Source organism: Cibotium barometz, chromosome 7 (genome assembly GCF_041138505.1).
Source record: "Cibotium barometz isolate CiBa-2024 chromosome 7, ASM4113850v1, whole genome shotgun sequence".
NCBI classification, from domain to species: Eukaryota; Viridiplantae; Streptophyta; class Polypodiopsida; order Cyatheales; family Cibotiaceae; genus Cibotium; species Cibotium barometz.
In genome coordinates this window covers 32,685,212-32,701,616 of record NC_141052.1, presented here as the reverse complement: position 1 = coordinate 32,701,616, position 16,405 = coordinate 32,685,212, and the positions used below count along the sequence as shown (strand labels likewise).

Here is a 16,405-nt window from a genome sequence, read left to right as displayed (position 1 = left end):
GGCTCTGATACCATGTTGAAATTTGAGCATAATGATGAGCTAGGGTGGATCATACACTAGAATCAACATGATTAACAAAGTGATTAAGAAATGATTTAGTGAATAATTAGCAGATAGAATAATGTAGGCATGGATACTCAAAAACCAGCAAATTCTCATTAGGGCTATGCCTCAATTTATAGAGTTTACATCAAGCATCAAATCCCATTGATTTCTCCATGATTCACTCCCAGAATATCTCCACCTTTTGCCTGATTCTCTCCACCTCTTCTCTTTTCCCTGAATATCTCCCAGAATATCTCCACACTCCTAAATTCCCTCATGCTACCCATTATTCTCTCCCAGTAGATTCTTCTAATCTTTTCACAGGTTCTTTCACAATTACATCTCCTCTTTTACAGCCTCTATCCAAGAGCTTGTTCCCACACACACCCTATTCACTTGTATATTTCAACAGTGAAGTGCATATGTGTTGCCATATACCCCACATTGCTATATAAGGTTCCAATCAGTGGTGATAATGACACAACCTCCTTGATATATGGCACACTCTCATGCCTTCCTTAATATATGGTACACTCTCATGCCTTCCTTGATATATGGCCCACTCTCATACCTTCCTTGCCTTAAAACGTGGATCATTACAAAGATTTATTTCTCTAGTTTCAAAGTGTGAGATCTTTTATATCTTTGTGGAGAAATTCATTACCCTCTTCACCAGAAAAGCCAAAAAAATTCCATGTCCTTGAATTTGATAAGAAAATTTCTCTTCCTAGTGAGGTCCTTACTTGCCCAAACCAATTATAAGTGGGGTTTTGGTAATGCCTGTTTGTTGGCACAAGGTCATATAATAGTCCTCCTTTGGAGAGATTCTCATGGGAAAGATAAAGAGAGAGAGAGAGAAAGAGAGAGAGAGAGAGAGAGAGAGAGAGAGAGAGAGAAGGGTTAAATGAGTGAAGTTTGCCATACATCTTAGCATGATGTTCTTTATTATATACCTTTTCTCTTCTTTCACATGGCCATTGATTGATATAGATAAAATTATGCTCTAAAATTGATGAAATTCTCCATCTTAAGAATAATAATATTATGGCCTAATTAAATTAAAACCCCCTTTCTTTTAATTCATAATCTTTTATGGAGCACATATAAATTCAAATTAAAGTGTAGAAGATAAAGTACATATATCTTTTCCAATCAAGGTAATGCATAAGTACTCCAATGGGAAGACATTGGAAAGATTATATATATATATATATACACACATATATTTATTATATTGCCAATGGAAAGACATTGGTAAGATTATATATATATATATATATATGTTATTAAAGATAGGAGAGAAATGTTTTACTACACATCTTGAAATTTTGTGATTTTCCTTACTATATACTTTACATCTTCTTTTACATGATGAAGAAGTCACTATCATTCTAGATAATTTGAACCAATTTAATAACTTGTATATGAAGTTACATTTATATGTGTCTAGCCTTTGAAAAAGATCTATATGCAATAAAATTGGAAGCATGAAGCATTTTTATTGAAGAAACAAATTGACTACATCTTACGAATTCAACAAAGGTAGTAAAATGTTTTGTGATATGCTAATTAAATAATTTTTACCTTAAGAGTTGAATCATTGGATAATATACAGCTATATATATTTTAAATCATTGGATAATATACAGCTACATATATTTTAAATCTTTGTTCTGTGTAGCTTTTCGATAGGTGAAAACCTCATGTATTTCCATCTCAAAGACCTTGAGATACTTGAATCAAAACTTCAAGTTGCTATCAAAAAGACAAAAGAGAGAAAAGTGAGATGAAGCTTTAAGGTTTTCAATATACGAAACTTTACAAAATCTCTTATGTTCTACACAAATAAAATAAAAATGTTGAAAATCAAAGCTCAAGAGCTTTGCAACAAGAAGATACCTTTCTTAATATCTTTCCAAGGTATGACAACTTAGTTTGTGTCTTTTGATCATTCTTTTCTTATTTCACAAAGGCATTAAATTTTTACACGAGTACATGAATAAAATGAATTTAACTTTTTAAGGATCCTAATGATGTGGCATTTAAAAAAAACACAATTACGAATACATTGGGTAATATTTCCTAAGAATGATAACTAATTGGCATATTTAAAAGAGTCAATCAAAAAGGGTCTTTTTTTAATATTATTTTGAAAAATGCATGATTCTTGCATACAACCATGTTATGAAACATAGTAAAAATTTACATTTTAAAAGGTACCAAAAACAAAGAAATTTGAAAAAACATTATAGAAATCGGATTTGAATAAATGAAAGGTAGCTCTAAAAATTTATTTAATAAAGATTACAAAACAACCTTAAAATTATAGTTTGAGGGTTATCTTGCATATGATTAGATATGAACTCAACTTATTTTGACAACTATTCATCTTCAAGCTCTACATGATCAAAATCCAAAGTCAAATTTCCTAATTCAGCATTGGATGATAATTTGGAAGAAGTATCTTCCTCTACGCTACCAACAATAGCATTGTCACTCTCATGATGGAGACCCAATGGTTATTGTGTTTGACATCTTCCTCTTGTTTCACATCATGGTCTCTCACAACTATCCAAATAAAAAATCTTCTTTTTAAATATGTCGATAGTGACTTTTTGAAGGCATCGAGATTCGGCCAATGTAGAATCATAGACCAAAATATCAACCACACTAAGAAAAAAAATAGTAGTTCTACGAGAGTTCACCTTTTTTTCCCTTCCCTTTACCTTGTAAGACTTGCACCATCTCCAAATTGTATTTTCCTTTGAATATAATTGGATGCTGTGTCTTATAACAATGGACTGTAGTAGAAGATATTTATTTCCCTTCATCATCCTTTATAATTCCAACCACTTTTGCAGTCCAAATTGGATGGCCTAGTGGATCATCATATGCCAAGGTTGCAACCAATCCACTAGCACAAATACCATTCCACATCTCTGTGAGGCATGCCTTCTTTCACGAGACATCCATGATCCAATGTACAATTCATTGGGCTCAAGAAAATTCATATGCGCAATCACATGTGGAATAAAAAGTTCCTTATGCTGTTATTGTGTTAATGCAAATGTAGGAGGCTGAATAAATGGTGATGTCAAAGTCCAATCCTTCTTACAAAATCTAAATTCTAGTATAGATATTTTCTCTTTAGAAATGTCCCACCAAGTGACATCTTGTTCCTTTGCATATTGTATTGATTTTTGTAATCAATGTTTTTTTCCCCTCAATGCATCGTAGTCTACCTCTCTTTTTGAAAGGCTACATCTTTTGCTTCTTTCAGAGTCTGTCATAATAACTACTTACATAACTGTTAGGGAAATAGACTTTAGAAATGTCATACCTTTTTTGTTGACCATTCCAAAGATGTTGTGTTGCTTTTCAAATGAGTACATATTTCCATCTTCTTTAAGCTTTATCAAAAAGGCACGTCGAAAGCTTAAGTCATTCAGTCTTTCAATGTAGCAAACTAGATCCTTGCAAGTTTCATGCACAAACAATCTAAAATCAATGGTTTCCTTAAACTGGACAACTAGTGGCCTAGGATTATAATCTCCTTTCACCAAAGACATCATAGCCCCCCCTCCCCCGAAAGTTTAAATGCATCATGGTGGGCCAACATTTTAGAGAATTTACTAAACATCTGATCTATGTGGTCATGTGTATGACCAACAAAAAAAAATTAGCTTCACTTTGGTAAATATTTCAAATTGAACAAGAATATTCAAGGAGGCTAAAACTATGTGATTTTTTTTCTCTCTTGCAGTGTTGTGATGTTGTATATAAAGCACCTTTGGAAGAACACCTTGCGAATTTAAAAAGTCTATCATATGTGGATTATTGCGATTACTAGGCTTGGATCATTATACATATTTGGATATGTAAAAAAAACCCCTTGCTTGAACACTGAAGTTATAAACAAGGCAACCAATTAAATGCATTTGAACAAGTGTGTCATATTTAACATCCTTTAGAAGTCTTATGAAATGGCAAGTTAGACTTCTTTTGATCCATTCCATCATTCTTTCTAAGCCCCAATACTACTAGTAGTAAACTTCAAGCATTTCTTTCTATGCGTCATGGCCTTCTTGGACTCTTCAGCTTGCTCTTCTCTATGTCTTTTAAATGTGCTTCAACAATAAGCATCATCTATTCACCTATCTTCTCTTTCTTTCTCCTACTCTGAAGATTTACAAAAATGCTAAAATCACCCATTCTTACATTATGTGTATGGAAACATTAATGCATTTTGTTTTCCATATCTAGTGAAGTAGGAGTAGCTTGCATATTTTTTGTTTGCTGCCTCCATCTCCTCCTTGTATGCTAAGTACATCTCTGTCCTTATGAAATTACCTATCAAGTGCAATTACCCTATTGTTGGAATCACCTCTACATGAATTTGAAAGAATCTTTTTCCATCCATGAGATGAGTAATTATCTATCAAGTGCAATTTCCCTATTGTTGGAATCACCTCTACATGAATTTGAAAGAATCTTTTTCCATCCATGAGATGAGGAATTGCCCAACTGTGCTAATATCCTTGGTTAGGGAAGAGGAAGGATCAAAGGTGGCCCATACTAGTACCATCAGGGAAGAGAAAGGATCAAAGGTAACCCATCCTAGTACAATCACAGGGAAAGACATCAAGGTGGAGATATTGGCCATGCTCTGAGGCCACTAAGTGTTGCTGAAATTAAACGTTTAGAAGATCCTAAATATCAAAGGAAAAATAGAGTAGATGTGGAAGAAATAGAAAAAGAGAAAGAGGATGAGAATGACTTTACTACACATGGAGGTGGTATTATTTTTGGTATCTTATCTTCTCAACAAAATCAAATAAGACAAAACATTATGCAAAACAAATTTGTTGGTACTGGGCCATTTAGCTAGCCGACCCCCCCAGTTGATCCCAGCACATGTAAAAGACCATTGGAAATTTTCCCACCACACTAATATCATGTTGGGGATTCGAAATAAAAAATAAAGGTTAATCCACATGCTAACGCGGTACCATTTCTTGTCATGATTGATCCCTTTATGTGTGCAAACAAACAAAGCTTTAATCATAGCAATGTTAAAAAATAGACTTATTATGTTTTGGGTGGTTACCATTTGCTGAGGCTAAGAGGAAATTGAGTAATGGAATACCCAGTTACCATATACTTTAGATATGTGGAGTGAAAAATGCATGTAGGTCTCATAGAAAAGGTCCTAGAAGCTAAGTTGCTAACATGGGATCACAATATTAATAATGATTATTGTATATATTGAGTGCATAAGATTCTTTCATAATGAATATGTAGACTATATTTCAAAGCACGGGGATGCCAAACTAGAATTAAGAAGATGGTGTTGCCTTCCAAAAATTGGAACCACACTTAAAATTGGCCTTCCATGTTGGTACAGGAATCCGCCATGAGTGCCTTGGAAAAGTAGTACATCAAAGGATTAGGTACATGGAGTGAAGATTTGGCCTCAACTCTTGCCATAGGATTTCAAAATTTGGTAAGAGGGTAAGAAGGCTTGACCGGGAGATCGGCAAGCAAGATCTCTTTTGTTACCAAATATTTCTCGACAAGTCACCAATGCATCCATGGTTAAAGGGGATACACAAGCTAAAAATGGGTATGACTGGACAAATTTCATAAGTGCTTTGATTGCGGAATTTTTTAGCTCATGATATGACCATAAGATTGTGAGGACAGGGTCATTGATAATATTTAAGATGAGTACTCATTTTTTAATGAACGAACGAATGGGATGATGACTCATTTTTTGGTGATACACGTGATTACCATGCTTTGGATGATCATGCATTAGGTGACACGTTGAATGGTTCCTCGAAGATTCATGAGAAAGCATTGTATGATCCATTTTCAAGTTTGATTTGAAAGACATATGATTGTCTCTTGTTTTATTATGAAGGCTTAGAAGATGTGGATCATGATGCATACAAGAGAGAATTGTCTCATGATTGTCCATGCATGTGTTGATGAGCATGTATATATGGGTAGTACATATGTTCCTCTCATGGAGATGATCATAGTCTTGAGATGACATATTTTACTCCTATTGATGCATGCTCTACATGTTTATGAAGAAGTATGCATTAGTAGTAGCAACATGCCGATCTTGAGGATGACACCTATGCTTATGGGGGTGCTAGTTATGAGGCATGTGATTGTAAATTTTGTGGATGTCAACATGATTCTATGATCTATGGGAATGGAGAATTCACTTTCACATGCATCTTATGTCACTTGAGATTTATGATATATGATTATGTGGCATGCCATGGTACACCACAACATAGTGTGATCATTAGTCAAGGTTTCTATGAGATAGAGTAACTTGGTGCTATGACCATTGATGATGAATTTCCTCATACAGAGGTGGTGTCGGGTTTGTATTCTAGATTGTTAGTTTCTATGAGATAGGAGAACAGTGTTATGACCATTGATGGTTGAATTTCCTCATATCGAGGTGGTGTTGGGTTTGTATTCTAGATTGTTGGATGCATCGTTATATCTTCTATTCGACCCATGAGGATTGGCTAGTTGCATCACCGACATGGGATTTTTATATTCTCTATTTGATCCAAGCAGTTTGATAGCCATTGCTTTGGATTCTGCATGGCTTGGATTTACATTTCATCCGTGCAGTCGTGGTTGTGTGGATTACCTCATCTACTCATAGCTTTTCCATGTGACCCTGGTGGTTGGAATAATGGTAACATTGTGGATGATAAGGCATTTCAAAAGGATAAATTTCCATTTGACCCCGATGGTGGGATTCAAGGCTATGAGAGAGATGTTCACATTTTACTGGATTTACTTGTGGATGTGGATGCATGATGGCAACCACTTTATTAGGTGCAACAACAAGTTCTATTATGTGAGGATGTGGTTGGGCCATTTGATATTCATTATATGGACTTCTATGACTCCTACAATGGAAGATGTGCATTCTAGAAGTTTCTGGATAGATTTGGAAGAGGCACTTTTTGGAGTCTTTTAATGATCTCAATGGGCTCTAATGGTGACTATGATGGTATTTTATGATATGTAGATGCTTTGGCATCATAAACATGTTATATGGGGCTCATTTTGAATTGTTTTCATGAGATATTTGCAAGTGGTTTTGACATCGACATGGGCTGTCATAAGAGTCCACTATGCTTTAAGAGCACTTCTTTCATGATTAGAGGGTCTAGTTCCACATTGCTCATGGATGAGGCTAATTGGCAATACACTGCGCAATAATATGGTGTACTTGAAGAAGGTGTTTCTTGACTAAATGGCATGATTTTTATGGAGAAAATGGAAAATACTTGGGATTATAGGCATGCTGTGATCTCTGGACAGTTTTGCTGAGGTCCATTGTTGGGGTCAATGCTCTACTCTCCAACAAGCTTTGAACAATGGTCATCACAATGGAATAATATGATGCATGACATGTTTGGCTAAAGTTTATGCATCATTTATGACCTATTTCACGGAGTTTTCATAAAGAACCTTTTAAAGGATTTCATCTACAACAAGGGCTGCCAGAACAATTCCACATATATGCATTACAGATGAAATTTCATGGACTTCCTTAAATTTGGAGAGCATATTTGGGACCTTTATCACTTCCCATTGGTTTCATTTAAGGCCAAGTTGAATTGTAGAAAGTTTTTATGATTTTGAGGACAAAATCTTTGGGAAGGGATGGTTTGTAATGAAGCAAAACTAAGGTCCAAAACATGTAAATAATGGGCCATGGGCAAGGCTACTATAAATAGGGTCTTGGGTTCATTGTAGGGAGCTTTTTTATCATTCATATCTTGGACACTTACATGTACTGTTAACTCCTTTCATGGAGATGGCCTTTCATGGTCTAGGGCTCATGGCAAGCTTGATAGCCATCCTCATGGATGAGAGGTTAAATCACATAGGCCCTATGCAAATACCCTCTTTGCTACATGTGCATGTGAATTTCTTCTCTATTCATCATAATCACATTGAACTCTCATATATGTTTGATGCTCATCAAATGGATGCTAGATTTGGACTTTATGTGTTGATTTATTTGATATTTGATCTAGATCCATTTCAAGTATAAATATGAATATACCAAGAATCTTGATTAGATACTAGATGTCGTTTTAAATAGTTGGTTTCTCAATTAAACATATTAGGTATCTACATTATAGATACTAGGTATCCACTTACATGCTTGGTATTCATTTAGATATTAAGTATCCATTTAGATACTATGTATGCAAATTTGATAGAAAGGTATGTTTTTTTTAATATTATGTAAGTACGAATTGTCATACTATGTATATAAATTTGATTCTAAGTATTCACTTAGGTATTATGTATGTAAATTAGATAATAGTAGGTATCTTTTTATTATTATTTCATATCTATAACATACCTCCGAGACTAACCAAGTTATAATTAAAGATAATCCTAAGTTTTGGATGTTACAGATTTCAATAAAAAATTCCAATAGTTTTTTAGTAGTTTTTCAAAGCAGGCAAAAACTATAAGTGTTAAAATTAAGTGAAAATTTAAGTTTGAGTTTTCTATTAGTTAATATGCTCAAAGACCGACTTTAAGTGTGTAGATGGACATGGAAATTGAAATTTGATAAAAAAAGTAAAACGAGACCTATTTTTAAAGTCAATTTTCATATACAGCTGATTTTGGCGATTTTGCTTGCGCTAGGTTACATACCGCTAGATGTTCTGGTAATTCTAAGTATCCACATGACTGGTTTCTGATAATTGTATGCGCACTCCTGATAGCAAATCTGAGAGGCTTGCAAAATTTACAAACATCTCTTCCACAACTTCTGGAGAGTAGACATGGATTCTTAATCAATCAAGATATCAACAAATATATTGGGGATGTAAACAAACACTCTTTCTATTATTTTGCTTTAAATTATTTTGAGATTAAATAAATAAATCGATAAGCATGTATATGGGAGAATTCGAGTCAATGTAGGGCATGCTTAACCATGACAACGATGGGGAAACACCTTGAGAAGAGCAGAGGGGGGGGTTTCCTGCTAAGAGCTATTGTTGATTGCCTTAGTCCAACTCATAGAATAAACACTTTTGGAGTTACATAACTAGAAGATAGAATATTCTACTAGTTTATGACTAGATATTAGGTGTAGCTTTCATTAGGGATTGTTTTGCAAAGCATTTATCTTTCCATGTATTTAGAATCATATTTTGACATAAAGACAAAAGTTTTAGACGAGAAAAAAACTCTACAAGAGTGTATGAGACGCTAGAAAGGAAATCCTTTTTCGTTTTTGAGTTATTCGAGTGCAAAGTGGGGCACTTGGCTGTTTTGAGACAGTTTTATGCTGAAAAAATAACTGTGACTGTTTTGAATGCTCTCAAAGGGACCTTAGAACTAATTTTTAGAGAACCATCACCGGGACATGCTTTATAGAGCATTAGAAGTTCTAAAACTTTGTAGTTTTGACTTTTCTCTAGTTCTAAATAGATTGAAAGATATTACTCTCCCAAAGAGACCAGTTGTTAGGCTTTGCCTTAGAAATTGCTATCAAGATTGGCTACCTTGTCTATATAGACCGGATGGACTAATACGTAAGCATAGTTATGACTTAGATATAGCAACTAGAGATAATCTTCCTAGTTAGAACGTGATAATAAAAAGACTAAGAGAAGCTAAGGACTATTTGAATTAAAAGCTTGTTTCTATACTTGAGGTTGGTTTTGATTAATTTGAATATTCTTGTCTTGAAAGATTATGGACTAGAGATCAGTGTAAGATGATAAGCATGACTTGTGATTGCTTTGTTTAGAAATGAATGATTAATCATAGCATGTGTATAAATGATTGATATGCATGTGTATGATGATGAGGCTTGACATGAGATTTTGAGATTTGGGCCGGCCATCCTTAGAGAGGGAACGCCAGACAGAGAACGCAATTTATGCCCTTTGGGAGGCATATGGTAGAACCCAAAGAGGATGAGATTCAGACAGAGGCATACCCGGGGGATAGTCGTGATGTTCAGTGTGGAGGTTGGGTGGACGACGAGCTCAAAGAAAGCCCTAGATTAGCTGGATTTTGGTCATTATGACTAACAATGTTGTCGAGCATAGTGATGATGATAGAATCCTGAGATAGAAAAATATGGTGATTGATTTGAGATGCTATGATTTAATTGATGGAGATTTATATTATGTGAATGTTTGTTTGAGATTATCTAATTCTTTGCTTATGTCATAAGAATCTTGGATATGGCATGCATGCTTGTTTGCTATTTGAGAAAGTGACGGTTTGATTTGATTGTATTGCTACATATAAATAGCATGATGAAATGAATTTTAATGTTTTCTTAGGTTAGGTTGTATGATCAAGATATGGTCAGAACTCGGGACCATCACACTTGGTATGAGAGCATAGGTTAGTCCGCACTTAATTGTGGATGTTGTAGGTCTTGGGTGACTCATATTATTTTTATTTTTGTGATATAACGAGGAGATTCTTTTCTTTTTAAAATATTTTACAATTTTGTTGTACATTCAGAGGATGGCTACACATCAAATAAATTCAATAGTCAACCCATGGCAAAAAGAGGAGCTTTTATAGGGACTATTGCATGTGGGTGTAACTCCACAGGAATCAGGAAAAAATAATTGGAGGAAAGAATGAGAGTCATGCACGTTTGAACTTCCATGGGTTTTAATGAAGAAGAAGAGGGTGGTTGAGAAGATGAAGAGATGCAAAATCATCTAAATTTTGATGATATACAGGGTCAACGAGAAGGAAAACTTTTATGTAGAATATGAGAATGCATATGGGCGAGAAGAAGAAAGGTAACTAGTATTTCACATATTTATCCCTAGAGATGGTAAAAAAAGGCACGACGTGAAGACCTATGTTTTTGTTGTTTAGAAAAGGGTCATAAAACTAATGAGTGCAAAAACAACCCAGCATCACGTGAGGTGCGTGAGAGATTCACTACAAGAGATTAGAAAATAAGGCAAAGTACGCAAGAGAATGTATGTGGATTTTCAAGTAATGACAACACTCGCGAAGCAAGAGGAAAAGCTACTACAACTATGGCCGAGGAGATTGAAGAATATGCACATGTCAATGCCACTGTGCAAGCAGGTAAGGCCAAAAACCAAGCTTTAATTAATAAAATTCCTATCAAGATTATGAATAATGTATTTCAAGTGTTAATTGACTCGGGAAGCACTTACAGTTTTCAATCACCCCGCGTGGTAAAATAGTTAAGAATAACTTAATTTTACCCAAAAAAAAACTTATGGTAGAGCTTGCTTTGGGAAAGCAATAGACATTTAAGGAGTATGCCAATAATATACCTTTCATTATAGGTGACCTCAAGTCGAAAGTTGATTTCCATGTGTTGCCTTTGGGAAGATATGATGCCATATTAGGGATAGATTAGTTACTGTGCCTAGAAAGGCCAAGATATTGTGTCATGAGAAGCATGTTTGCATGATTGGAGATCATGGTAAAGATTATTGCTTTTACAGGGTCAAAGATGTGATGTGGAATTTAGAATGATGCTTTGCAGCTTGTTAAAGAAGAAAGAATAGGTTGTCATGTATATACCATGGAATTGCTGATAGAAAGTATTAAAGAATAGAAAAAGAGTGATGATCATCCTTTACTTCAGGATTTTCATAATTTGTTTCTAGATGACTTGCCTGATTTACAAGATCAAGTTACTTTGTGTAAGGGATCAAGATTTATCTAGTTTCTTATTTTTTGGAGTTAAATTTTATAGAATTAAGACTAGTAAGCTCTTATGCTAGAGTTTAGTATACATGACTAGCTTAACATATATAATCATTTATCTACGATAAGATCTATCAGAGATATAAACAAAAAAGAGCACAATACTCAGAGAAAAGAATGCTATAGTATTGAGAGTCTAATAGATGCAGTGATTACCGACGAGTATGTTGATTTTATCCAAGAGATATGTAAGAAATGAAGAATCAAGGTAAGATCAATTGTGCACGAAGTTATACCTCTTGCAAGTTGCAACCCTAACAACAAATCTGAGAGGCTTGCCAAATCTACAAATAGCTCTTCCACAACTTCTGTAGAGTAGACATGGATTCCCAATCAATCAAGACATCAGCAAATATATCGGGGAAGTAAACGAACACTCTTTCTATTATTTTGCTTTAAATTCTTTTGAGATTAAATAAGTCAATTGATAAGCGTGTATATGGGAGAATCTGAGTCGATGTATGACATGCTTAACCATGGCAACGATGGGGAAAGGTCACAAGAAGAGGAGAGGGGGGTTTCCTGCCAAGATCTATTGTTGAAATTGCCTTAGTCCGACTCATAGAATAAACACTTTTTGAGTTAAAGAATTAGAAGATAGAATATTTGACTAGTTTGTGACTAGATTTTAGGTACAATCTTCATTAGGGACTGTTTTGCGAAACATTTATCTTTCCATGTGTCTAGAATCATATTTTAACATAAAGACAAAAGTTTTAGATGATAAAAAAACTCTACAAGAGTGTATGAGACATTAGAAAGACAAATCCCTTTCGTTTTTTAGTTATTCAAGTGCAAAGTGGGGCATTTGGTTGTTTTGATAGTTTTATGGTGAAAACACAACTTTGACCATTTTGAATGCTCTTAAAGAGACATTAGAACTCTCATTTTTAGGGAACCATCACTAATACATGATTTATAGAGCATTAGAAGTTCTAAAACTTTGTAAGTTTTACTTTTCTCTAATTCTAAATAGATTGAAAGATATTACTCTCCCAAAGAGACCAGTTATTAGGCTTTGCGTTAGAAATTGTTATCTCAAGAGATTGACTACCTTGTCTATATAGACCGGATGGACTAATACATAAGCATAGTTATGACTTAGATATAGAAACTAGAGATAATCTTACTAGTTGGAGTGTGATAATTAAAAGACTAAGAGAAGTTAGAGTGTGATAATTAAAAGACTAAGAGAAGTTAAGTACTGTTTGAATTAAAAGCTTGTTTTTATACATGAGGTTGGTTTTGATTTATTTGAATATTCTTGTCTTAAAAGATTATGGACTAGAGATCAGTGTAAGATGATAAGCATGACTTGTGATTACTTTGTTTTGAAATGAATGATTGATATGCATGTGTATAAATGATTGATATGTATGTGCATGATGATGATGCTTAACATGAGATTTTGAGATTTGGGTGCCGACTATCCTTAGACAAGGAACGTAGGACATAGAACGAGATTTATGCCCTATGGGAGCCATGTGGTAGAACCCAGAGAGGATGAGGTTCAGAAAGAGACATACTCGGGATAGTCGCGATGTCCAGTTTGGAGGTTGGGTGGACGGGCATCAAAGAAAGCCCTAGATTGTGGTTGCATTTTGGTCATTATGACTAACCATGTTGTCAAGCATCGTGATGATTATAGAATTTTGAGATAGATAAACATGGTGATTGATTGAGATGCTATGCTTTAATTGATAGAGATTTATATTATGAGATGCTATGCTTTAATTGATAGAGATTTATATTTTGTGAATGTTTATTTGAGATTATATGATTCTTTGCTTATGTGATAAGAATCTTGGATATGGCATGCATGCTTGTTTGCTATTTGAGAAGGTTGATTTGATTGTATTGCTATGTAGAACTAGCACTATTAAGTGAATTTTAATGTTTTCTTAGATTAAGTTATACGATCAAGATATGGTTAGAACTCAGGACTGTCAAAGTATCTAAATGAATACTGGGCATATAAATTGTGCACTTCATATCTACATTTAAGTTGTGGGAGTCCAAGAATTTATTTAGATACCAAACTATTTTGAACAACAAGTAGAAACCATGTATCTACTTGTTTTAGATACTAAGTATCTAAATGGAATGCTCAGTACCTAGTATTCATTTTTTGGATATTAGGTATCTAAGTTGGATGCTTGGTATACATTTTTTGGATACTTGGCATATAAATTCATAACTAGACAATTGTTGATCTAAGCTTGCTATTCGATAATTATCACAAATTTCATTTCAACTAGATCAATTGAGTTTTTTAATCATTTCCTCTTGAATATCCATCATTGTTTTATGACTAGAAGCAAGAAGATAATAAGAAACTAAGCTTTAAAAAATCTAATTCAAAATAAGAACAAATAGACTTTATAAATACTATAAGGTATCTTGTATCATAAAATCCAACTTAAAAGAAGACCAAATAAACTTTATAAATACTATAAGGTATCTTGTATAAAATATCATATTAATGTATGCATGTCATAAAGTTTTCTATAAAATATGGATTAAAAGCCAATACAAATAGAGAAAAAAAATTACTAATAAATATAATTTAACTAATAATATCAAGAAAAGAAAGTTAACTTAAAATAGCTACTAATATAATATTATTCAACTACAAAAAACTAACAACAAACACCTAGTGGAGACATGGTATCTAACTCAAAAATAATAAACCAGAAAAGAAAGACAAAGGACACTAATAGTTTTGTAAAATGTTATATTTTCTTTCCATAGACTATAATAATTATATAGTATAAATGATAAGTTAAACTAAAAATGCAGATATTAAACTTAATTGTATTTTATATTAGATATTGATTTTATTTTGATTTTTACTACTATAATTTATTTATTTTTCAGGAACAAAGCCAATATCTACCATGTACCTAGATTGAGGTTTAAGAATGAATTTGAAATGATGACTGTGGGCTACTTTGATGAAGTGGGGAAAAGAGGGTAAGTGTCCATGTTAATGTGCCAACAGTAGTAGCAGATCAGGAGAAACATCTAATGTTTAAATTCAATCCCAACAATTACAAAGAAGTTAGGTTTACAAATACCTCTAAAGCACTTGTGAATCGTTATCAAAAGCCACAAAGACTTATCAATAAGATGTTGTATATATTCTCCATTGAATATATTTGGGTTTTATTATTTTACTTTGGAACTACCATTGCATGTGCTTAAAGAAAGGCTGGCATTGAGTTACTATTATGGAGTTAGACTCACTATAAGCTGATTTTATTTTAGTTAAACATGTTAATGCTATGCTGGAGCTACATGATAAAGATGAAGAGTTTGGTACATAAAATTTTCAAAATGCTTCCATTGCCTTCCACATCCATGAAAAGCCAGATGAATTGGGAAGCCTTTTTGAAAGTGAGAATGGGAGTTAAGTCATTGTAGAGATGGCTAAAAGAGGTACAAAGGTAACTTATGATGGTATAGATGTTGAAAATGTGGCCAAAGAACTCCCATAACCACATAAAGAGCCAAGTGAATTGGAAAGCCTATTTAAAAGTGAGAAAGGGAGTTTAGTCATTGTAGAGATGGCTAAAGGAGGTATAAAGGCAACTAATGATGGTATAGATGTTGAAAATGTGGCCAAAGAATTCCCAAATTGGCTTTTAGATATCTAGATGGTGGTCTTTCATGAGGAAGGCTTAATAAGGCAATACTCTATTTTGAATGTTTTATTATTAAATTTTTGTAAGCATGACTTTGCAAGTAGCATGCCAGCATGCCAAGGACTTTGTGTGGCTTTATTATTTTAATGGTAATTTATTGGATCTAGATGCATCCAATCATTTGTAATGGAACCTTTGAATGACATTACCAAGTATTCATAGATAATTCTTGTGGCATTATTAAAAATTTCAATAACATTAGAGCTTGATTTGAAAATTGTTATAGACTTGATGATGCTCTAGATAACAATGGTATAAATGTAATATTTACTATTGTGATGATGTTTTAAAAATGGTGTATATGTGATAATTCAAAATTCTTTTTGTGATGATGTTTTAAAGTGATGTTTATGTGGTGAGTCTTATTATAACAATGGTCTAAAATGATGTATACATATATGTGATGAGTCTTATTGTAACAATGGTCTAAAATTATGTATATGTATATAGAATGAAGTTTTTCTATGATCTATAGCTTACAAAAAAGAAATAACATTATTATATATTTATCAACTAATTGTTAACTTTTTTTCGTTAAAAGAGAATATGTATTAGTCACAAAGTTTATTTTAAGTTATATAATTTCACAAAAGAGTTGAATATACTTAGTTAAAATATGGCTACATACTTTTAGTATGTAGATTAACATATATCTAATACTCTAAATCAGAGTAACATATAAAATATGGTCTTGATTTGTGCTCTATAAAAGGATATTGATCTCCTAAAGTTCATAGTCAAGAGTGAATCTACCACTACTCCTGGTCTAAAAGTGAGGAACTCCCAAATCTCTTCGACTCTTCTAGCAATATCAGAGTCCTAAACTAATTTATCAAGGACTAGACACTCTGCTC

The 16,405-nt window shown here is 33.4% G+C and overlaps 1 long non-coding RNA gene across 4 annotated transcripts in view; it reads right to left on the bottom strand.

Moving 5' to 3' along the window:
• Positions 1-1,691: 1,691 nt before the first annotated feature.
• LOC147636895 (uncharacterized) overlaps positions 1,692-16,405 on the bottom strand; it is a 52,791-nt gene continuing 38,077 nt past the window's right edge. For 2 of the 4 annotated variants that reach the window (XR_015266295.1, XR_015266296.1), the window contains exon 5: positions 1,692-1,800. This is a non-coding gene — a long non-coding RNA (uncharacterized LOC147636895). The remainder of the gene's footprint in view (positions 1,801-16,405) is intronic. The other 2 variants (XR_015266288.1, XR_015266289.1) reach the window with 2 other exon arrangements.